The sequence below is a fragment of the Pleurodeles waltl genome, chromosome 9, assembly GCF_031143425.1.
Source record: "Pleurodeles waltl isolate 20211129_DDA chromosome 9, aPleWal1.hap1.20221129, whole genome shotgun sequence".
Lineage (NCBI taxonomy): Eukaryota > Metazoa > Chordata > Amphibia > Caudata > Salamandridae > Pleurodeles > Pleurodeles waltl.
Window position 1 is genome coordinate 299,154,547 of NC_090448.1, and position 25,389 is coordinate 299,179,935.

Here is a 25,389-nt window from a genome sequence, read left to right on the forward strand (position 1 = left end):
ATGTACAGGGGAAAAAGAGAAGTTATTACCAACTGCACCATCAAAGTGATTGGCCCCTATCCCTACCCTTGCCATGTGGCACATGCATTCAACGTCTTTCATGCACGCAGCACTCTCCCCCCTTCCTTCTTACATCCAGCCCTCTCCACACAGGCACAGCCCATACAACATGTTCCCTGTGTACTTACCTGTTTGTCTGGAGGACCGTAGAGTAGCGTGTACTGGTGGAGGACCCCATCCACGAGCTTGTCCAACTCCTCCGATGTGAAGGCAGGGGCCCTTTCCCCAGACACTCGAGCCATTTTCTCTTCCAGACCGAGGTCACAGCAGCACTTGCAGTGTAGGTCCTCTCCTGTCGAAAATCAGGTATTGAGTGATTTAACAGATAGAAAATGGCGGTCACGTCCGCGGCTGTGCGTACCGTCACCGCCGGCGTACATCGTCATTGGCTCCTGGGACCCATAGGGTCCAATGTTAACCAATGCATCATTGCGCCGCGGTCTTCGACCGCCTACCGCGATGGTGCACAACTCCAGCGCAGTTACCTCACATCCCATTGTCCCACTTTACAGGTCAGGCAGCCGCCATTTCAGGGGCCCACACGGCTTCATTTTCAACTGCGTCACACATACCTAGGCCTAGACTCTACACACATACAAGCCAACTTTTGTGTATGAATGGTGTTTTGTGTAAACTGTGGGTACGCACCTCTGAGTTGTTTGACTCTGTGCTCGCTGTTGTCCTTCATAGGCACCGTCCGCTGGGACATGTGAGGAGATGGCGGAATCCTCCTGTGTACCGACCGCTGGTGGACCTGTCGACAATGGAAGAAAGAAGTTTGATCATCACCTACAGGTCTGACCGTGCCACAATCCAGGAACTGTGTACCCAGTTGGAGCCTGACCTGATGTCAGCAATCCGCCATCCCACAGGAATCCCCCCTCAAGTGCAGGTGCTATCAGTGCTCCATTTCCTTGCAAGTGCTACATTTCAAACAACAGTGGCCATGGCATCAGGGATGTCCCAGCCTATGTTTTCCAACGTGTTGTCCAGAGTGTTGTCTGCCCTTTGAAACACATGCGGAGCTATATCGTTTTCCCTCAGGTGGAGGACTTGCCTACAGTGAAAGGTGACTTCTATGCCCTTGGACATATCCCCAACATCATAGGTGCCATTGATGGGACCCATGTAGCTCTGGTCCCCTCCCACAGGAGTGAACAGGTGTACAGAAACCGGAAGAGATATCATTCCTTGAATGTACAGATGGTATGTTTGGCAGACCAGTACATCTCCCCATGTGAATGCCATGTTCCCTGGCTCAGTGCATGACGCCTACATCCTGCAGAATAGCAGCATCCCTTATGTGATGGGTCAACTCCAGAGGCACTGTGTGTGGCTATTAGGTGAGCACCTGGGAGGAAGACAGTGGGAATGGTTGTCTGGGTCTGGGGATATCCCTCCAGGTTAGTGTGTGTCTAACAGTTGTCCCTCGCCATTTGCAGGTGACTCTGGTTACCCCAACCTGTCATGGCTACTGACCCCAGTGAGGAATCCCAGGACAAGGGCAGAGGAACGCTACAATGAGGCCCATGGGCGAACTAGGAGGGTGATCGAGCAGACCTTCGGCCTCCTGAAGGCCAGGTTCAGGTGCCTCCATATGACAGGTGGATCCCTATTCTACTCACCAAAGAAGGTGTGCCAGATCATCGTGGCCTGCTGTATGCTTCACAACTTGGCTTTGCGACGACAGGTGCCTTTTCTGCAGGAGGATGGTCCAGATGGCGGTGTTGTGGCAGCTGTGGAGCCTGTGGACAGTGAAGACGAGGAAAGCATAGGAAGAAGACATAAACAACAGGGACTCAGTGATCCAGCAATATTTCCAGTGAGACACAGGTAAGAGTACAGACCTGCCTACTACATGTACTTTAACACAACTACCTCTCTACTGTCTGTCGTTTTCACCCAGTGTATGGTCACTGAGTTGTCACTTTCCCTTACGATTTCACAGATGTGGGTCCCACTGTGTGACATCTGCTTAGATTCCTCATGGACTAGAGCTGTGTGACATAGGTATGTTGACATTACAATTGAAAGAGCATTTTGTCACTGTAATTGCTAAAACACTATTTCAAAATCACAGACAGACTCCAGATTGTTTTGTGCTTTAAGTGTGTTTATTTAAGTGCTCAATATTGGAGGGGGTAGTGAAATGGCGAGGGGTGATGGCAGAGGAATGTCCATGGCAGAGTCCAGTCTATTAGTCTCACAGGTGCATTGCCCATATGGGCATTGGAAATGGAGCTGGGGCAGTTTGAGTATGGACAGGGTGACAAAGTGGGACAGTAGGATGACAATCAGGGTGGTCTCATTTCTTGGCAGGGGTCTTGGCATCGTGCTCAGTCTTGTTCCTGGATCTCAGGGACCGTTTGCGAAGTGGTTCTCCCTCTGCAGGGGGTGGGGTGCTTGTGTGGTGGTCCTGTGGCGGGGCGTCCTGTCCACTAGCGCCGGCGGAGGTGGTGGGCAGTTCATCGTCCATGCTAGTGTAAGGGGCCCCTTGTAGTGCCACAGTGTCCCTCCTGGTGTTGAGTACTTCCTTCAGCACCCCTACGATGGTGCCCAGGGTAGAGCTGATGGTTATGAGTTCCTCCCTGAAGCCCATATACTGTTCCTCCTGCAGGCGCTGGGTCTCCTGAAACTTGGCCAGTACCGTTGCCATCGTCTCCTGGGAGTGGTGGTAGGCTCCCATGATGGAGGAGAGGGCCTCGTGGAGAGTGGGTTCCCTTGGCCTGTCCGCCCCCTGTCGCACAGCAGCCCTCCCAGTTCCCCTGTGTTCCTGGGCCTCCGTCCCCTGGACCGTGTGCCCACTGCCACTGCCCCCAGGTCTTTGTTGTTGTTAGGGTGGTGGGTTAGCCTGGGTTCCCTGTAGTGGTGGACACACAGCTGATTGACTTGTCCTGGGGACGGAGGTATGGGCCCGCTGGGTGGGTGCTGTGCTGGTGTTTCCAGAGGGGGGAAGGTCTGTGGTGGCCTGTGACTGGGTGAGGGGAACCGACTGTCCCGAGGTCCCCGATGGGCAGGGCTGGTCATCTAGATCCAGTTGGACAGAGCTGCTGTCATCACTGTGGGCCTCTTCTGTTGGTGGTGTGGACATGTGTGGACCCTCCTGTCCGGTGACGTTGGGTAGGGGTCCTGCAGGGGTATAAAACGATGGTTATTACATCTGTGTGTGGCATGGTTTGCAATGGGTGGGTGACCGTGTACCCCAGTGCTTGAATTCCTGTGTGGGACCTTGTGTGATGATGGTTTAGGGGGCTGTATGGGTATGTGCAGTGGGCATGCTTTAGTGATGGGTGTCCATGCTTTGTTGTTGCATGCAGGGCTTGGTGTTGGGATGGGTGGTTTGTGATGTTAGGACATATGTGAGGAGTTGGAGTGCTGGGGGTGAGGGTGGGGGTATGTGCTGGCATGCAGGTAGGGTGGGGGATGTAATAATTAAGATTTGTCTTACCAGAGTCCATTCCTCCACCTACTCCTGCGAGGCCCTCAGGATGCAGAATCGCCAAGACCTGCTCCTCCCATGTTGTTAGTTGTGGGTGAGGAGGTGGTGGTCTGCCACCAGTCCGCTGAACCGCCTGGTGGTGTTTTGAGACCACGGAACGCACCTTACCCCGTAGGTCGCACCTCTTCCTGATGTCCTCCCGATTTCTTGGATGCTGTCCCACTGCGTTGACCCTGTCCACTATTCTTCGCCATAGCTCCATCTTCCTTGCTATTGAGGTGTGCGGCACCAGTGATCCGAATAGCTGTGGCTCTACCTGGACGATTTCCTCCACCATGACAGTGAGCTCCTCCTCCGAGAACCTGGGGTGTCTTTGCCGTGCCATGGGCTGGTGTAGTTGATGTGTGGGGTGGAGTGTGTGGTGATAAGTGTGCTGATATGTAGTGGTGTGTTGTGTGAGGTGCGTGGAAGTTGTGTGGGTGATGTTGTTGTGTGCCTGTGGATGCTGTTGTTCTTGCTGGTGCTGTCTCTCTTTGGCCTTCTTTCTGAATTTTTGGTCGTAGGGGTTTGTGGGTGATGTGGGTGTGTGTTTTATATTGTAATGGGTGTGTGGGAGTGGTGTGTGTATGTGTATCAGGTGTGTGTATTTCGAATTGTCCAATGTGGCTGTGTTTTGGAAGAGTGTGTGTATTTTGAGCGCGCCGGTGTGTAGCGTCAATGGAATACCACAGTTGAAAGACCGCTGCGTGGATTCGTGTGTCGTGATAGTGTGGGTGTTTTTCTGTTGACGTGACGGTGGAGGTTTTGTTTTCACCAGTTTATCACTGACCTTTGGTGTGGCGGACTTGTGTGGGTGTCTGAATTTTGGTGGATTCTGAAATGTGGGTCATAATAGCTGTGGCGGAATTCCGCGGCCGCGGCAGTGTGTTGGCGGTCTTCTGCACGGCGGTAAGCGGCTTTTACCACCAATGTTGTAATGTGGGCCATGGTCTTGGTTAGCAATGAAATGGGCCCTTATAGTACTTTGCTGCCATGCTGCACTGTCACGGAAACTGCTCACATAAAATGAATGATAACACAGCACAACATTGGAGGAGTCCACCATGGCCACTCTCTTGTTTTACTGTTTGAGCATGAGCAAGAAAAAGAAATATATCTCAACAAACATGCATGGAGGAAAATAGCTTACTTAGGCCTGCGATCTTCACAGTAGAGTACCTAAAATCTGTTATCTTCATATTACAGTACCAGTCCATAAGATATATAAGGAGAGAGGTAAAGCTTAGTAAAAGCAGAAGAAAGCTACAGACTGGTACAGACAGGGGGAAAACAGTTACTGAAATATAGACAAAAACATTATAAACATTAGGTAGAAGAGGAGTTGAAAACAAAAAGGAGACAGTAGAAAAAATAAAGGCGGCAAAATTATTCTAAATGGGGAGAGGTAAAATTCAGGGAAGTAAATAATAATAAAAGAACTTACTGGGGCCAGCAGATCCATTGGCTGCTGTGCTGGTGGTGGTGGTGGTACCACCTCCACCTGCTGATGCACTTGTGCCCCACCTTCGATAGTGCCCGCTTCTTCTTGCCCCTGGGTGCTGATGAAAGGAATAAGAAAGTTAAAAGAAATTGATTAGTGGTGCAGTTAATCTCCCAAAAGATACATTGATAGGCAAAGGCAAATGCAGTTACATTGTACTTGTCTAAATCAGATCGCCTATAGTATTAGTATGTTGAGTTGACTTATTCCCCTAATTTCCTATGCTTACGCACTATTCCTAATTTACTAAACCTAAACTACACTTGGAATTGCTAATGCATTGTAATGAATGATCTTTGCTTCTAATTCTCACCTCCTTTGATTGGCCAACTCTCCCTTTTTAATGCATTCACGTCACTGGGAAATTGGGACTGTATAAGCTACAAAGAGAAAGGCACAGAGAATGCTAACTCATTGATATTACTTGCTACCACTATCTTAGTGACAGGAGGACAAAGGAGAATTATTAATAAATAATGCCCAAGCGAGCACCAACGAGTACGATTGGGTAGCACCAAACACCAGAATAGCTCAAGCTGGATCACAACATATTCATAACAGTACTTAAACGTAACTTACCTCTGAGCATGAACAGCATGCTATTTGAAAAAAAGTTAGCATTTTAGAAAACAAACAAAAATTAATTGCTCACTGAGTTCCGCAACCTTGACACTCAGCAGCTCAAGCAGGTCCTGTTAACAGTTGCGTATGTCAGCCAAGCGGTGCATCAGCTGCTGCTGAGTGTGCAGGATCCCAGTGCTCAGGCGCACATTTTCTGTGCACTTTCCCCCAGAGCACCTATTGCTCCCAAAAGGCGTACCCCCTCCCAGGCCTGCTGCCAGCATGGAGGGGAGGTGGTGATGCACATAAAAAATAAGTGCAGCCATCTCTGCCTGAGAAAAAATGGGATGGGGCTACACCAATTGGTGGCACCAGTGACCGCGCGGTGTACGGCTAGCTGCTGCACTGACGCTGCCACTTTCTGCCTGGCACTGCTCCTCTGACATGGAGCTGGGTAGAATGGAATAGGAAAAAAAGTAGGGAGGTGGTAACAGAAGAGAAAATCTGGAATGAAAAAGGGAAAATATAAAAAAGTACAAAAGGTCAAACAAAAAAAGAGAAAAATTTACAATCCACAAAGACACACACTGTTTGAGGCAGCACCCTCTGCTTGTGTGAGGCGAGGCCCTAGCCCTGCAGAACCTACCACACCTGACATGTGTGGGTGATTATACTCATTGTATAACCTGCGTTCACCTTTGGGTATCTTGGCGCTGAGCAGTCAGGCTTATCACCGTGCAATGTGTAAAGCACTGGCACAGCACACATACACAATTAGTACACTGAGCGTCACAAGAGAGACTTCATATGTTGTGCATGTAAAGAAGATTTTAATTCAGCATATACGTTAATTAACACAACATGAACATCATATAAATCTGGGCATAAATCACATGAAAAAATTTCACCAGCAGTACCAGGCCCAACCGTGTCAAAAACAATATTAGCAATATGTGCACTGGGGCAAAATTCCACATTCCCTGCCAGCACCCTCATATGGTACAAACTGTTGTTAGCACAAGACCCACCTCAGCAATTACCCCAATTCAGTATTACACAGTTATAGGTGCACCCCGATTTACAACATTAACTGCAGTGTGCACACACAGATAATTCCAGCACTTTTAAATAAGTCCACAGCCTAGACCAAATGGGTAAAAACCAATGTCAACTGCGATAGTCTTTTGGCAAGGAAACAATGTTTATGGCAACACTGTTGTGTAATGCGGTCAATCACAGGCATTTACTCCCACACACTCACTTCACACCACTATACGGTGCCACAGATTCACGCACACTCAAATAGCATGCTCTTGCATACTCTCGCTCCCAGCACCCTAATGCGATGCACTGATATCTGGAAGGTCAGTTGTTACTGCGTTCGCAGACCCTGTGGATCTAAACCTTCCTCCACCCTTCAACCCAATTCCTAATACCCTGCTCCCATGGGTTAGTGTTGAAAGCAACTTTTCCCCAGACATAAGACTGATCGCAGCTGGAGTTAAACTTATTCAGGGTCCTGGGGGAAATGTGGGGGAAGAGAATAGATAACAGGCTGGTCTGGCAACAGTCAACAAATGGAAGTTTGGCCTCCACTCTGGAAGTTCACTCACAGGTACCTGCACTGTGCCTTCCGGCACGGGACACTCTCTGCAAAGGACTGGGAGGGTCAATGAACGACACACGCTGTTCACAATAGGGCTCAACTAGACCAGGCACTCCAGTACACAAATAGTTACCAATTCTGCACCTCCTTAGAATGAGGCACAACATCTGGAGCACAATGACTTGAGTCACACCAGGCAATTCCGATCACCCACGATAAGTTACCAATTTCCATGCCTCTCTGCAATGAAACACAATATCTGGTGCGCAATGACTTGAGTCGCACCAGACAATTCCGATCACACCCGGACAGTTAGCAATTGCATACTTCCCTGGAATGAGGCACAGTGTTTGGTGCGCGATGACTTGAGTCAAACCAGACCACTCAGATTACATACGAAGAGTTACCAATTTGGTTCCTCACTGGAATGAGGCACACTTTCTGGTGCACAATGACTTGAGTCACACCAGACAAATCCGATTACACGAAGAATTACCAATTCTGTACCTCCTTGAAATGAGGCACAACATCTGGTGCAAGATGACTTGTGTCGCACCAGACAATTCCAGGGACACACACAGAGGCGCAAGTTCAGCGGTGCCACATGAGGTAGAATGCAGCACTTCTATGGGTGTGCCTCCACCTCTGAGGGTCGCAATCTGTGAATCGGACACCACACAAAAGGAGCGTGCAGTCAACGTGTCTCACAAGAGAAATGCAGCACCATCAACAGAGCGGGTAATGCGGGGTGCCGCAACCAGTGAATCCACTCACCACCAACAAGACGCTTGTGTGTGACATGGCCCCATGATGAAGGACAACACTCCTTGGATGCAGGAAGTACTTTCCAGGCTCTATACTAGGAAATCTGGTCTCCAATCACAATACTTGGATCTATGTTCACACCACTGCTACCAGATGGGAACCAGCAGACAAAACGGGCACTGAAGAGGGCACCGCTCTCCAGATGTCATGGGTAGGCGGTGTAGGTCCCTTGAGGGAAGTCTTTGATGTCCCTCAGAACTCTATCAAACAACAAGCCTTTAGAGATCACACTCAGAGGTGCCACACAGCAGCAGGCAACCATCCAGGCCTGCCACAATCTAGGAAAAGTGCACGGTCACTTCCCAGGGCAGTAATTACTCCTGGTGCACAACAGAATCCTCTAGCAGGGTGCACAACACCAACTGATATCTTCAGTCCTGCGTCTCCGCAAACGTATATCTCTCCATTGCTGCAGTGTGGCACCAGTAGTTATGCTGTAGTGTGATTTTGAAGTTGGGAGAGGTTTAGAGGATTTCCTTTGAACCACAGATGTCTCTTCTAAATTTTAGTCCTGTCTGCCATGGGGCTGTGGATCACAGATCTTAGGCCATCATTACAACCTTGGCGGTCGGTGATTAAGAGGCGGTAATACCGCCAACAGGCCGGCTGTAACAAAAATGGAATTATGACCATGGCAGAAACCGCTCAGACAGACAGCCACTTTAACACACCGACCTCCACGGCGGAATCAACAAGCATCACAGCGTTAACCACCAACAGCGAGGTAGAAGACAATGTACCACCCACACTATTACAACAGGCCTTTCTGCCACCTTTTACGGGGCGGTACCAACGACATCAAAAGCACAGCGGAAACAGAACACAGAAGTCAAAGGACTCACCTCTGGAGACTCAGGGAACAATCACGACCCCATGGACCCCGAGCTGCACATATTTCCGATGCTCATCTACCTTTTCCTGCATTATGAGCAGCAACGCCAGCGAAGACGACCACGGTGAGTACTGCCGCCTAGCACACAAGGGAGGGGGGAGGAAAAAGAGAGTGACACACACACGCAACACCCCCACCCCCAGCACTATACACACAATCAGATGCACAAACATTACATATCCACCCCGTACCCCTCACGAATAATGCAAGGGCAAAATGATTGGAAGAAAGTGAGTGTAATACGATAAAATAACATGAATAAGTGCATCAAAATACAAACGTATATACATATGTACAAATGTAGGGACACTGCCCAGTCCTCAATGTCTTTGGGCGACAGGGCCACATCACATAGGCGAAGGCCCCACCTCACTCCTGCAACAACACGGAGAGAACACTGCAGGGGAATCAGGTTGAAAATACACAGGCACCTCAGGGGGACAGGGAATGGGGCGGCACCTCAGCCGGAAGATGGTACAACACCACTGGTCCTGGAGGGAGCTACATGCCCTGTGCGATGTCCTGGGGAGTGCAAGGCCACAGTCTCACAAGTGGGTGGTTTGCCCACTGCTTGGTCCTGGGAGTGCAAGGCCACAGACTCTCAAGTGGGTGGTTTGCCCACATGCTGTGGTGGGAGCAACATGCCCTGTGCTTGGTCCTGGGGATTGCAAGCTAGAGAAAACTACTAAAGGAGCTACTCGAATACACATGAAGATACAATAATCTTCAAGGTTGAAACACTATAGTTTTTGATGGTTGCAACTCTGTACAATAAAACCTGTTATAGACACATGATACTAGGCTGCTATACTCTAGTAATTGATCACAAGTAGAACGATTCTATTACATATTTTGGTATTTTTTATTAAATAATTATACAGTCATAAGAATATATAAATATCACATTAAGAAGAACAATAAAGGAAAAACAGAATACCTAGCTCAGACACACCACATTCAAGCTAAACAAAACAAAATTGTGAAAAATGTTTTATATACAAGTGAAAATCTACACTAGTAAAGCTAGTCCTAATGACACAATAAGACTAAAACAATTCTTTATAGTAAAGATGTATACATACTGGATCTTCTAATACAAAAATAATCTTATAAACAAAGGAAACAATAGTGACGTGGCTCTGTCGAAGTGGTACCGTAGGGACCGGAGGCCAACGCGCGTTTCAGTGTTTTAAGATATTATGGGTCACCTTCATCAGGGCCGTTCCCAATGGTACTGTTCAATAGTGGTCTAGTCTTAGCAGCCGAATCTTCTGGTCAATTTAATTTAGGGTTCTAGATATGTTTTTTGATAATGTAGTCAAGGTATTTGAGGAGTCTTTTATAACATTTTTGTGATGCAATTGTCTTTATAGCTGTTTCAATCTCACTAAAGGGCATAATAATGCCAATTGTTGAGAAGAGTGACGAGCTGGCTGAAATTGGCTGGTTGTGGCTGTTCAAATAGAGTCCATTTGAAAGATTTTATCAGTCGTCAAAGTCAGGGAGATACAGAAAATAGGTCCAAAATATATGGATATGATAAACGAAGCGCGATGCTGGGACGCTCCACGCTTGCTGACTAGAGTCAGATTGCAAGGCCACAGTCTCTCTGGTGGGTGGTTTGCCCACTACTTGGTCCTGGGGAGTGCAAGGCCATAGTCTCTCAAGTGGGTGGTTTGCCCACTGCTTTGTCCTGGGGAGTGCAAGGCCACAGTCTCTCTAGTGGATGGCTTCTCCACTAGTTCTGGAGGGGGCATTGTGCCCAGTGTGCTTCATCCTGGGAAGGATGGGGTGAGTGGATGGCTTCTTCCACCGGTTCGGGAGGGGGCCTTGTGCCCAGTGTGCCTCATCCTGGGAAGAATGGGGTGAGTGGATGGCTTCTTCCTCTGGTTCTGGAGGGGGCCTTGTGCCCAGTGTGCTTCATCCTGGGAAGGATGGGGTGAGTGGATGGCTTCTTCCAGTAGTTCTGGAGGGGCATTGTGCCCTGTGATGCAGATCTTGGGTAGAGCAAGGTCACAGTCTCTCACTTGGGTGTCAGACCCACATGCTTTGCAGGGACCAGGAACCACAACAGCCCATGGAGGCAGGACTACACACTGTCCGCCGGCTGTGATGACTGCTCAGTGGTGGCAGTGGCGGTGCTGGTGTCGGGCCTGACAGTGGTGGGGGGAGGCTCCAGCCCAACCCCTGCAGCCACGGATGGCTGCCCACTGGGGCTGCTGCTGCTGGCAGTGGTGCTGGTGGCAGTGCTGGCAGTGGTGGGGGGAGGCTCCAGCCCATCCCCTGCAGCCTTGAACGGCTGCCCACTGGGGCTGCTGCTGCTGGCAGTGGTGCTGGTGGCGGTGCTGGTGGCAGTGCTGGCAGTGGTGGGGGGAGTCTCCAGCCCAGCCCATCCCCTGCAGCCTCAGACAGCTGCCCACTGGGGCTGCTGCTGCTGGCAGTGGTGCTGGTGCTTGTGCCGGTACTAGTGGAAGTCCTGGCACTGGTGGGGGGAGGCTCCAGCCCTTCCCCTGCAGCCTCAGACGGCTGAACCACCATGGTTCGTGGTGGGGGTTCCGAATGAGTCCCAGCACCAGGCCTCCTGTCCTTCCCGCCTGCTGATGCAGGCCCCTTGTCCTTCCTGTCAGCAGCCGGAGACTGCCCCTTGCCCTTCCCTCCTGCAGCTGGTGGTGCCTCCTTGCCCCCCCGTCGCAGCTGGTGGTGCCTCCTTGCTCTTCCTTGATGCACCTGGTGCGGGCACCCTGTCAGTGTTGCTGCCTGGTGCCCCGGATCCTCTCCCACCTGCAGTAGCTGTCGACACTACTGTGGCTGTGGACTGGGTGGCTGAGGTGCTCGCCTGGGTTCTGACCACCCTGGCCCGATGAGAAGGACGGTGGAGGAGTGGTTGGGAAGCGGTCAAGGGTAGAGAGGAAAAGCTTCTTAGGGACATTGGGCGGGAAGAGGGTGAAGGTTTGGGAGTGGAGGAAGAGGAAGTGGTTGTAGGAGGTGTCTGTCTGCTGTGTTTGGGTGCAGGTGCATGGGCTGGATTCTGTTGTGAGGTGGATGGCTGTTGGGTGTCTGAGTGCTTGCGTTTGTGTACTTTGGGAGGAGGGGGCACAGACACAGTGGACGTGTGCATGCATGTGGGGGTGGTGACTGCCAGTGAGGGGCGTGTAGTGATAGGCGTGATGGTGGTAGTGGATGAGGATGTAGTGCATGGAGGTGTGAGTGTAGACGCAACTGGGAGGGGGTAGGACGAGGAGGAGGAGGGGGACACAGTGGAGACAGTAGATGTTGGTATGTCTGCATCTGGATGGTGTTTGTGTGAGTGCCTGTGGGATGGTGCGTGGTGCTTGTGTTTGCCTGAACCACTCCTGTGTGTTGTCCTGGGTGCATTCTGGTCTGCCTGTGTGCTTGGGATAGGTTGGGGTTGAGGGGAATAGGATTGGGTAGAGGAAGTTGGAGGAGAGAGGCTAGAAACAGGGACGATGGCTGCCATCAGGGAGGAGGCCAGAGCCTGGATTGATCTCTCTTGGGCCGCCATGCCAGGGTGAATGCCCTCTAGGAATGCATTTGTTTTTTGCAAATGGGCTGCCAGCCCCTGGAAGGCATTCACGATGGTTGACTGCCCAACAGAGATGGATCGCACGAGGTCAATAGCTTCCTCACTCAGGGCAGCAGGGCTAACTGGGGCAGGGCCTGAGGTGCCTGAGGCAAAGGAGATGCCCACCCTCCTGGGTGAGGGGGCATGGGAAACACGCTGAGGGGCTGCTCCGAGGGCGGTGCTGGTATGGGGTGTGGTGGCTGTACTTGTAGTTGGGGTGGGCACAGAGGTGTCCACCACCACCAGGGAGCTTCCATCGGAGGAGGTATCACTGTCAGAACTATCCCCTCTGCCGTGGTGCTCCCCTCACCCTCCTTCCACTGGTGCCCGCGCGTCGGTGGATTCGGCCTCTTGGGCCCTGTGGGATGCAGCTCTCCCCGTCGCTGGTGCCTCTGCTCCTCCGCCAGATGAGGCTAATGCACATAGGGACAGGGTGACAAATCAAAAAGTGGGGGGAGAGACAAAGATCAATGGTCAATGGCGGCAACACCACCATCGTTGGCGTACACAACACACACACACAGGGAACAGCCTTACGCACTAGACAATGCACTAACAGTCACAATGGTAGTCACAAGCCCATGGACAGGGATACCTAATGCCAATTGCAGCATACCTGAGACCCACAGACACCTGCCCAGTAGTGGATGCCTACTAGCTTGGTTGGAGGAGGTGTACATCAGACCCTGCCCAACATGAGCCCTACACTGCAATGTCCAGCCTGGCCTAGGGGCACCCACGGGCCCACATCTCCCACCCGGATGCCACCCAACCACGCGCAAGTAGTATATTTGGGCACTGTACTCTCCCCCTTGTGGCTGCTGTGATGCCCCCAAGCTCCCATCCAGCTCCGGTTAGGTCAACGCCAGTATGCAGGCCATCAGGGGGGGTCAGGGTTCGACGGGCACCCCTTCCTCATTGGGAGGCCATCCCCAGCTGGGCCTTCGCTGTCTTCCATGCCCAGCGTCCCAGGTTCTCCCACCGTTTGCAACAGTGGGTGCTCCTCCTGCTGTAGACCCCCGGGGTCCGCACGTTCTTGGGGATGGCACGCCATATGCCCTTTTTTTAATGGGTGTTGACCTACAGAGAAACAAACATAGGAAAAGGTATCAGTCAGACCGTCCTGCCTGTTATACTTATGGCCCACCATAGCCCTCATATCCCCTTACGCACAGACATTGCCCATCATACATGTAGCATGCTGCCCAGGGCCCTTCCACCAACCCCCCCAACATGAGGCCCTCACACAGAGCACTCCATGCATTCATGCCCCATGCATCGTGCCCACAGTGTACTCACCTGTTGGTTTGGAGGCCCATACAGCATTTGGTACTGGGGTAGGACCCTATCCACCAGTCTCTCCAACTCCGCAACGGTGAAGGCAGGGGCCCTTTCCCCAGTGACACAAGCCATGGTCGGTTCTAGACACAGGTCACAGCAGCACTTGCAGTGTAGATCCTCTCCTGTTGAAGGTCAGGTAGCAAGTGAGTGAACAGATAGAAAATGGCAGTCACGTCTGCTGCGGTACGTACCATCACGGCCGGTGTACAACACCATTGGCCACTGTTTTGACCGCCTCCTGCAACAGCGCACAACGTCAGCGGAAATACCTAATTTCCACATGTCCCTCCATACAGGACAGGTGGACACCATTTCAGGGGGGGAGGCAGGCCATGGCACCTAACTGCGTCCCAGTACACATAGGCACCATTTAGGCCTAACCAACAATATACTGTTACAGTCACAACATTCAATGTAGTGTAAAGTTTGGAAATATAGAATACTGACCAGCTCCTCACCATTTGCCCCCTATATTACAACCGCTGCGGATGAATAGGAGATGGAGACATCCCGCGTGTACAGGCCCCTGGTGGACTTGGCAACGATGGAGGACAGGCACATTAGCCTCACCTATAGACTGGACAAGGCCACAATAACAGAGCTGTGTGCCCAATTGGAACCTGACCTGATATCTGCTATCCGTCAGCCAACCGGGATTCCCCCCTCTTGTGCAAGTCCTATCAGTGCTCCATTTCCCGGCAACTGGCTCCTTCCAAGTGACAGTGGGCTTGGCAGCAGGAATGTCTCAGCCAATGTTCTCAATAGTGCTGACCAGAGTGTAGTCTGCCCTGATTAAACACATGCGCAGCTACATCGTTTTCCCCCAGGTGGAGGATCTGGCACAGTGAAAGCAGATTTTTAGGCAATGGGACATATCCCCAACATTATTGGGGCAATAGATGGTACACATATTGCATTTGTCCCCACCAACCCCCGGAAAAATGAACAGGTGTTCAGAAATCGAAAGAGCTTTCACTCCATGAATGTGCAGATAGTGTGCCTGGCGGATCAGTACATCTCCCACGTCAATGCAAAGTATGTGCACGATGCCTTTATCCTGAGGAATAGCAGCATCCCATATGTGATGGCTCAACTCCTTAGACACCGGGTGTGGCTAATAGGTGAGCCCTGGTTCCCACCCAGTAGGTGTTGGTGTATGGGTATGATGTGGGCCCTAAGGGTTAGTGTGTGTCTAACAGTTGTCCCTCGATATTTGCAGGTGACTCTGGTTACCCCAACCTCTCATGGCTACTGACTCCTCTGAGGAAACCCAGGACAAGGGCAGAGGAACGTTACAATGAGTCACATGGGCGAACAAGAAGAATAATAGAAAGGACATCCGGCCTCTTGAAGGCCAGGTTTTGTTGCCTCCATCTAACAGGTGGATCCCTGTACTACTCACCCAAGAAGGTGTGGCAGATCATCGTGGCATGCTGTATGTTGCACAACCTTGCCTTACATTGCCATTTGCCGTTTATGCTGGAGGTGGGTGTGTGGCAGCAGTGGACCCTGTGGACAGTGAAGATGAGGAGGCAGAGGATGAGGATGAGGACAACAGAAGTGCTATAATATGACAAACTTCCAATGACACACAGGTAAGACACTGTAATTTCACTTTACATTGAGAGTTTTGTGTTTTTTACATTGTCACTGGCAGGCTGATTTTCCCACTTCTATGGCCACTTACTGCATCCTTTCGCATCACTATTTTCAGATATTTGGACCCCACTATCGCTCCTGGTGTGCTGACTGCAGCCAACTACAGGTCATTCCTATGTATACATTACTGTACAGTTGTATTTCAATGTTCAAAGCTTGTTAAACAAATACATAGTTCAATTATTTGACAGACTCCATACTTTTATTTATTCAAATTGTGTTCATTTAAGTGCTACTAAGAAGAGGGGGATGTGCAGTGGGCTGGGCTGATGGTGGAGGAATGTCCAGGATAGAGTCCAGTCTCTTTGTATCACAGGTGCATTGTCCAAGGGGGCATAGGAAGTGGAGCGAAGGCAGTTCAAGGTGGACAGGGTGACAGAGTGGGACACAAGGATGACAATCAGGAGAGTCTTATTTCCTGGCAGGGGTCTTGGCAATAGTTTCTGGCTTCTGCCTTCATCGTAGGGACCATTTGCGGGTGGTTCTCCTTCTGCAGGGGGTGGGGTGCTGGTGGCCTGTCGTTCCTGTGGCTGGGCCTTATGTCCACTAGCGGCAGCGGAGGTGGAAGGCTGTTCATCGGTTTAGCTAGTGTCAGGGGCCCTCTGGTGTGCTGCTGCCTCCCTCATGGTGTTGGCCATGTCTGCCAGCACCCCTGCAATGGTGACCAGGGTGGTATTGATGTCCTTCAAGTCCTCCCTGATCCCCAGGTACTGTCCCTCCTGCAGCCGCTGGGTCTCCTGCAACTTGTCCAGTACCTGGCCCATCGTCTCCTGGGAATGGAGGTATGCTCCCAGGATGTTGGTGAGTGCCTCCTGGAGAGTCAGTTCCCTGGGCCTGTCCTCCCCCTGTCGCACAGCAGTCCTCCTAGCTTCCCCGTTGTGCTGTGCCTCTGTCCCCTGAACCGTGTGCCTACTGCAATTGACCCCAGGTCCCTGATTGTCCTGTGTTTGTGGGGTGGCCTGGGATCCTTGTAGTGGTGCACACACTGCTGATTGACGTGTCCTGGGGACAGAGGTATGGGCCCGCTGGGTGTGTACTGTGTTGGTGTTTCCTGAGGAGGGAGGCTCTGTGATGGTATGGGACTGTGCCTGGGTTACCGACTGTCCGGAGATCCCTGATGGGCCAGGTTTGTCATCCAGATCCAGGCGTCCAGAGCCACTGTCATCACTGTGGGCCTCTTCTGGGGGGACTGGATGTTGCTGGCACCTCCTCTCCAGTGACGTTGGGTGGGGGACCTGTGGAGATGTAAATGCAGTGTTATTGTTTCTGTGTGTGTCATCTTTTGAATGGGTGTGTTGCCCTCTATGGTTGTTATTGCCCTGTCAGCTTTGCCTTGTGTGAGTAGTTATTTTGTGGGCTAGGTGATTCTCTCTATTGTGCATGCTTTAGTGATGGGTGTCCATACAGGTTTATGATGAGGGTCCGTGCATTGGTGTTACATGCAGGGCTTGGTATTGGGAAGGGTGGGTTGTGATGGTGGGGTGTGTGAGAGGTGGTGGAGTGATAGGAGTGAGGGTAAGGGTGGGGGTTTGTGATGGCATTCAGGTCCGGGGGTGATAGTAATAGAGAGTTGATTTACCAGAGTCCATCTTCCTAGCAATGGATGTCTGCTGCACATGTGATCCGAATAGCTGTGGCTCTACCCGGATAATTTCCTCCACCATGACCCTTAGCTCCTTCTCTGAGAACCTGGGGTGTCTTTGTGGTGCCATGGGTGTAGTGTGAGTGGTGAGGGTGTGTGGGGTGATGTGTTGGGGTATGTGTGATGTAAGGTGCGTGGATGGTGTATAGGTGATGGTGGTGTGTGGCTGTGGTCTTGTCTGTGGTCTTGCTATCTCTCTTGTGGCAATTGTTTGTATTCGTAAAGGGTTGTGGGTAATGTGGGTATGTGTTTTATAGTGGTGTGGGTGTGGTGTGTGTATGTGTGCCAGGTGTGTGTTATTCAAATTGCAAATGTGGTGTTGTTTTGTTATATTGTTTGTATTTTGAGAGCGACGGTATGTACTGCCAATGGTTTAGCGCCATTGAATGTCCGCCGCAGTGATTCGTGGGTCATAATGCTGTGGGCATAGTTCTGTTGCCGTAACGGTGTGGTTTTGTTACCTCCAGTTTATCACTGACCTTTGGGTTAGTGGACTTGTGCGTGTGGCTGTATAGTGACGGATTGCTATGTGTGGGTCATAATATGGGTAGAGGTAATCCTCTGCGGCTGTGGTATGTTGGCGGCAGCGGTATGTTGGCAGCAGTCAGCATGGCGATAAGCGGTACTTACCGCCAATGTCATAATGAGGGCCTTAATCTTTAGTGGGGCCATTATCTGGCCCGGAGTGGCTAACTGTCAAAACCTCTACCGACAATCGATCCAGCAAGGCCTTCAAATGGCAGAGGTCTTTCATTCCAGTTGTGTGCCCAAGGTTTACAGCTGTCACTGAGGGCTACACAGATGTGTTCCCCCACATCCAGTGTGGGCTGAAGTTGATTTAAAAAGGCACACAAAGCATTTTTAGAGCACAGAAATGCCCACTTTCTGGAAATATCATTTCTTTGATATTCTAGACAAAACCACCTTTACCATGGGAAGGGGTTTGTCAGGATGAATTTAATGATAGTAAACATTATGAGGCTGCTCCACTGCAGCCCACTATTGCAGCTAGGAGTGATTGTACTTCCCCCATGTTAACCTATGGGCAGAGCAGCTCTCATATGGAGTGGAAACACACATGGGTATTTTTCACTCTCTGGGCTTATGTGCCCTTGCTCACGTCAGCTGCTGTCTGGAAAGTTTCAGGGTGATCATTCAAGCTGGGGGCTGAGAAAAAGAGTGGGGGTCCCAAAATGTGTTTTCTCCTCGTTAATATCCATAGAGATTTTGAACAGGAATAGCGGCCAAACCACTAGATGGATTTACACCAAATTTGGCAGAAAGCTAGCCCAAATTACTCAGAAATATTGAAGAAAAGTCTGTGCATGGTGAGGGCAGAGTTATAGTTATACTTGGGATAACTATAACTATAACTGGTGATCACCTCTGTATATTTGCAAAGGATCCACAGAAAAACGAGATAAAAAGGCAACCACTGCATCCAACCCCATGCTCAGATTGGATGCATGCAGGAGGGTTGCATATGCATATAAGCACATATTATATGTGTGTGTGTGTGTGTGTGTATTCACTAAAAAGCAAAGATTACAGGGGTGTTTGTAACATTCTGTATAGTTCTATGTAACTTTCTTATGTGTTTTTTCAACTCTGGTCTCATGTCAGCTCTCTGTTCTGGGAGTTACGTTATAGAATGGTTTAGGACAGATTGGTTGTGCTGCCAGTCTCACAGGATTTGTACTCTGCTGTCTCTAATAAAGATACATATTGGAGTATTTATTCTTGGATGTTACACTGGTGGCAAGGTAAGAAAACATACTTGCCACCTTTGGACAGCACACGAGAGGCACTGTCTTCTTTTTGGAACTTTTGGACCCATTTGGATTTCCTAGTCGTCACTGCAGAGCAAGATTCCTTTTATTCCTCTAACCACTTCTTCTTTTCATCTCCATTTACTTGCAGCATGAAATAAGGGACTGTGACTTAAACCTCATTTTCATACTATTTTGGCCCAGCCATTTTTCAACATACTTACCATTGGCGTTTGCTGTTCTGTGCGGTGGAATGAGACCTGAGCACCATGGAACCACTTTGACAGTGACATGTGAGTACTGTGGAGCGGGGTCTGCTATGTGCTTGCAATGGAGCAAGACTGGAGCAAGTCAGAGTGAAATTGGCTTGCGTGAGGAAACTTGTCATCTTCAGCTCCCAGGTGCGTGACTGTGCATTTGGGGTGACGTTTCACATTCTATGTGCACCATACGTTTTACGTTCTACGTGTGCTCATTTATGCACACACAAGCATCATCTTGGATCTGGGTAAACCTGCATTTTTCAGAATGCCGATGTGCGCAGCTACGCATTATAGTATTGAACCATTTCTATTCACGTCAATATGCACAGCTGTTGCATATATGAAACAAATGCTGATGTGCATGGCTGCGCAATACATTAATTTTTATGTTTAGTTTGCTTGCAAACTTAAAGCAGTGGTTCCCAACCATCTGATTTCTGTGGACCCCCCACATTAACATCAATGGAACCCAGGGACCCCCACTGAATCATCATGGGAATCCGGGGACCCCCATGTGAGTCATTACTGGAAGCTGGGGACCTAATTTGTCAATATTTGTTAATATTGTTTAATTTTCTAGGCTCTCGCGGACTGCCTGAGAAGGCTTTGCCGACCCCAGGGGTCCCCGGACCACAGGTTGGGAACCACTGACTTAAAGTATTTCCTATGATGATGTGCATGTCACACTCTAGTATTCATAAATTCTTACAGAATTCACAAACGTAAAGAAGAAAAGAAGATGAAGGAGTATTTTGAGGTACATTTTCCTGCGTGCTACAGTGACACACACGCTTTTCTTTACACAACTATCAGACATAATTATTCAATTAATGTATATTGTGAATTAATTAACTTTAAGTTGCAGAGATTACATTTGTAGTAAGGCATTACCATTCAGTTTGAACCTCCTGATAAAATCTTTCAAGTCAGAGGTGAGCCTCCTATTCCATGGGCCAGATGCAAAGAAGAGTTTTTAATACACATACACTATTGATGGGGAAAGGATATGGAAAAAAATGAAAGATAAAAAAATATTTTACTTCATTCTTTAGGAATGGAGGGCCAGGTAATATTTAGAACTTTGCCCCAAATTGCTCACCAAGAAGGTCAAGGGAAACATAATGTTTTTTGAAGAGGCATTGTTACGCATGGAACACAGATTACACAGATTTAAACCCACATCCAGCATAGAATTGAATAGTTTTCAATTTTATATGAGGTTTCAACGCAAGGGTGAATCATTTGATGACTTTCTTACTAAGAGGGCTGTCAATGAACTGTAAATTTGGTGGTATGTGTGATGATATGATCAGAGACCAAGTAATTGTAAATGTATGTAGTAATAAAATACAGGAATAACTATTGGTGATGGGGGATCCTAAGTTACTGAATGCCATCACCACTGCTAAAGCATTTGAAAAGTAAGAAAAATTGATGAAGTCAGTTCAAGATACCAACACTAAAAGTGTGCATGCTGTAGATGAGGTATGTGTGGTAAATAACAGTGCTACTCATAGAGGTTCTCAAGGAGGAAGAAAGAATGATAAATCTATAGCTTGTTATAGATGCAAAAATGTCAGTAATGTAGCATCATTTCCTCAATGTCCTACTATAGGGAAAGAGTTCAACACATGTGGCAGGATTGGACACTTTGCACATATATGCAAAGATGATAAGACAAAAAGTTATTTTTTCAAAGGCAGAATGACTACCACAGGGGGAGTTTCTTGTGTGAGGTATGAAGAGACCAGTAATGAGAGAGAAAAAGGGATGGTTGCATTTGTGAATACTCCTGGAGAGGAAAGCAAAGAGGATAAGAGACCCACCAGGTGCAAAAAATTCAAATTCTTTCAAATTCGTAGCAAACTTTTAGAACTCATAGCTGATTTTTGGTCTGCATGGACCACCATTCCAAAAGAATATTTTTTAGAAAGGTTTAATGATGTTATGAAAATAAGTGATTGAAGAGACCTGGGTATTGTGGCCCTGAGTTTTGATGGTTTAGAAATTGATTTGGTGGGGTACACTGAGGTCGTCATAAATTTCAAAGGACGATAAGCATGTATCAAGCCATATGTGGCAGAAAAGGGAGTCAATGTATTGGGGTAAAGAATCCACAGAAAATTTGACATTATACTTAATCCATGCAGTAAGGAGCCTTTTCTTGTGGTTGATGAACAGAACAATGGGGCTAAAGTTATATCTCAGTTTTCAGAGGCTTTCTCTCCGGTTTTAAGTAAGTTAGAAGGTTATACTTATCGCATTAAAATCAAACGTGGAGCTCAACCAGTCAAGCAAAAGTTAAGAAATGAGCCTATAAATGTGAGAGGTGAACTTAAAAGTGTGTTAGATGAAATATTGAGTGGTGATATTATTGAAGAAGTAGAGTCTTCTGAATGGGTGTCTCCCAGTGTTTTGGCACATAAGGCAGATAAATCTTTGAGGCTGTGTATTGCTCTTTGAGCACTAAATGCCAACATTGCCATTGATTGTCATCCACTACTGAACATTAACAAGGTGATGAGTATGTTGGAAGGGGCTAGTATGTTTTCCATACTTGACCTAAGGTCAGCATATCATCAATTTGAATTAACTGAAGACTCTACGATTTTAACCGCATTCATCACACCGCAAGGTTTATTTCAATTTTAAAGGTTGCCGTTTGGCCTTGCCTTGGTGGCATCTGTGTTTCAAAGAATAATGTTCTGTATTTTGAGGATGATATCCTCACTTTCTCCCGGAACACACATTAACATTTGGAGCATCTGAAGACAGTGTGTGGCATGTTAGAAAAACATGGTCTGACTTTGAAGGAAAGTAAGTGCAGACTGTTCCAGGAAACAGTGAAATATTTGGGACACACTTTGGGGTGATTCCAACCTTGGCGGGCGGCGGCCATGCGGCCGCAATAACGCAGCCCCCATTCCAACATTCCCGCTGGGCCGGCGGGCGCTAACCATGTTTGCGCCCGCCGGCCCAGCGGGAATGAGGCCGCAACACAGGAGCCGGCTCCTAATGGAGCCGGCGGTGTTGCGGCCGTGCGACGGGTGCAGTTGCACCCGTCGCGCTTTTCACTGTCTGCCATGGCGGATTATCACCGCCGGGGGAAAATCGGCGGGAAACCGCCAGCCCCGGCGGTGCGACCGCGGCTTTACCGCGGCGGTCAGAATAGGGAATGAAGCACCGCCAGCCTGTTGGCGGTGCTTCCGTCATTCTTGCCCTGGCGGTCCAAGACCGCCAGGGTCAGAATGACCCCCTTTGTCTTAAGAAGGTGTGGTACCAACAGAATCTTTGGTTGATGCCAATATCAAGGCACCAGCACTGGGCAATGAAAAAAAGTTACCTTTGTTTGCTGGGTTGTGCAAATACTGAAGTAAATTTATAGAAGACTTTGCCACTACAATGGAACAATTAAGGGAACTGACAAGAAAAAACTGAATTCAGTTTGACTGAAAGACAGCAACAAGCATTTGATCTCATTAAGACAGAGGTGAAGAAGGTGCCTACATTGAAACCTTTTCATGTTAAAAAATCTTGTGTCATTATAGTAGATGCAAGCATGTATGGAGTGGATTATCACAGTGGAGTGGAAAAGATTGGCAGAATATAGCATTTGTGTCCCGCACACTAAGTGATACTGAAAGACTCTATGCTGTGATAGAAAAAAATTGTTAGCATGTGTTTGGGCTGTGGAACATTTTCGAAATTATGTCTCAGGATCTCACTTCACATTGAGAATTGACCACAAGCCCCTTGTGTCAGAGTCACCAGATCCTCGGGTCTGTGCACGTTCCCAGCACTTCCACCAAAAGACAGCTCCAATACTCTGATTAGAATTGTCACAGAGTCTAAGAGAGTCCAAGTGGGGAAAAGGGGATTAGGAAGGGAACAGCTGGGAAGGAGACCTGTAGGAAGAAAAAAGGTTAAAACACACAATATCAAGATTATATCATATTAATGAATACTAGGCTATGACTCTAAGCATTGTCATTCTCAGAACATGGACAACCTAAGCATAGACTTAAATAACTAGGCTTCAAGATGACTGGATACCTCTGAGGGAATCAAGAAAGGTTAAATGCAACTTTCAAATTCAAGTATTATCTTTTGCATGAAGATCAGGAAATAATCTGAATGATTTATAAACCATCACATGAATCGTGTTTGAGAAACTTATCATGTACACACAACATTACATCTAGAACGCAGATTTTTACAAAGGTTGTAAATACCATGGAATGATTGTGCTCCATGAATAACATAAATTAGACTCGAGTAATAAATCACGCGTCTTGCGAACACGAAAGCCACCAAGTAAATGCCTTAAAGTGGTAGCGCATAATGAACACTGTGATTTTAAACACAGAAAATGAATTGCGTGTCTTGCCGATTCGAATGCCACCATGTAACTGCCAAGAAATGGTAGCGCACATTGAATATCAAGGGTTAAAGCACGAGAAACGAATCGCACGTCTTGCCGATTCGAATGCCACCATGTAACTGCCAAGAAATGGTAGCGCACAATGAATATCAAGGGTTAAAGCACGAGAAACGAATCGCGCGTCTTGCCGATTCGAATGCCACCATGTAACTGCCATGAAATGGTAGCGCACAATGAATATCAAGGGTTAAAGCACGAGAAATGAATAGCGCGTCTTGCCGATTCGAATGCCACCATGTAACTGTCAAGAAATGGTAGTGCTAACGCGTCCTTTTATGTTAATATATTACACATTAGGACTCGCTTTAGGCCAATTAATCTTTTGACCCAGTTGAGAGACACCGTAGGACGAGATAACTGATCAAGATGTCAATCAATATATCAATAATGTCGTCAATATTTATCACAACAATACATTTCACTTTAGTCAAAGACGTTAATCAAAATTGCCATGACCTTTCAGCCATGAATAACCACACCAGTTCATAGAATTTTATGAGTTTTATTCCCTATTAGTTACAATCTAAGATTAAATGCGTCTATCTTAAAGCCAAGAAACACAATAGCATAGTTACGATATGGCAACTTTGATAAGATTTCAATAAGGCAAGAATCATACACATTAGAATATAACACGGCGTAAACATAGATCAGAATATAGCATAGTATTGATATTACGTCAGTTCAACAAAGCATAGTCAGTTGTTTGTCTATTTGCGTCAATTTGATGATCACCTGCCCTAACCACTAATTAGCATTGGCATGTTGGGCTTCATGCAGAATAATTTAGAACACCAATTTGGAAAACATCTAGCTATGGTCTCTGTCAAAGCAAGCACTTGGTACCTAGAAAGGAAAATCGAACAGACAAATTACAAATTGCATTGTCATAATTACCCTCCAAGGATTAGGTCAGCGCACAGGTTCAGTCTTCGTCTTCAGGACATCAGTCGAACGCCATCAGTCAAAGCTCAACTTAAAGGACATAAGAGTACTTCCCTCGCAAGGAGGGAAAAAGGTAAATGGGCAGTCTATGGTTGAGGATGGTTTTAATAAGTCTCAAATCACCAAACAGTGACAGAGTTTCTGGATAAATCAATAGCATTCCCTACCTAATTCTAAATGACTTCTCGTGACATGGGTTTTTATCCCTTTTTCCGTACTACATTCCCCCAAAATTCTATTGGACACTTACTATACCCCTCTATCTTTAACATATCAAATTTAGCATTTGGTAATCCCAATTGTCACCCCACATTAGCTCATGGTTCTTTGATTGGTCTTCATAATTGACGTCTTCGGAGGTGGCACATCCGGTGTTACTTCACTCTTTGGCACGTCTTTTGGGTCAGCAGATTCATTGTCCATCGGTCTAAGTGACCTTGTACATTTCATTAATCTACATTTGTTTCAATTTGCTCATACTTTTTAACCAAGGCACCGAATATGCGATTGGGAACAGAATTAACATAGATACATTCGTCTTCCAAGTTGAAGAAAAAGAACATTTGCAGGGTCATGGCCCTTTGCGAGTCAGCACACTGGAAAAATAGAAAAATGCATTTAATATGAGAGCTGGGCAGCCAATCTGCAGCTCACGCTAACTTAAGGCCTATAAAGATTTTCAATATCGATGTAGTCACATAAATGTTAATATAAGCTTAATTAAACATAACAGAAACATTTTATTCATCATTATTTAGTTTGCGTATACATTGGTGGCCATTCACCGTGGTCACAATTCAGGTGCGCGTTTAAGCAATTCACT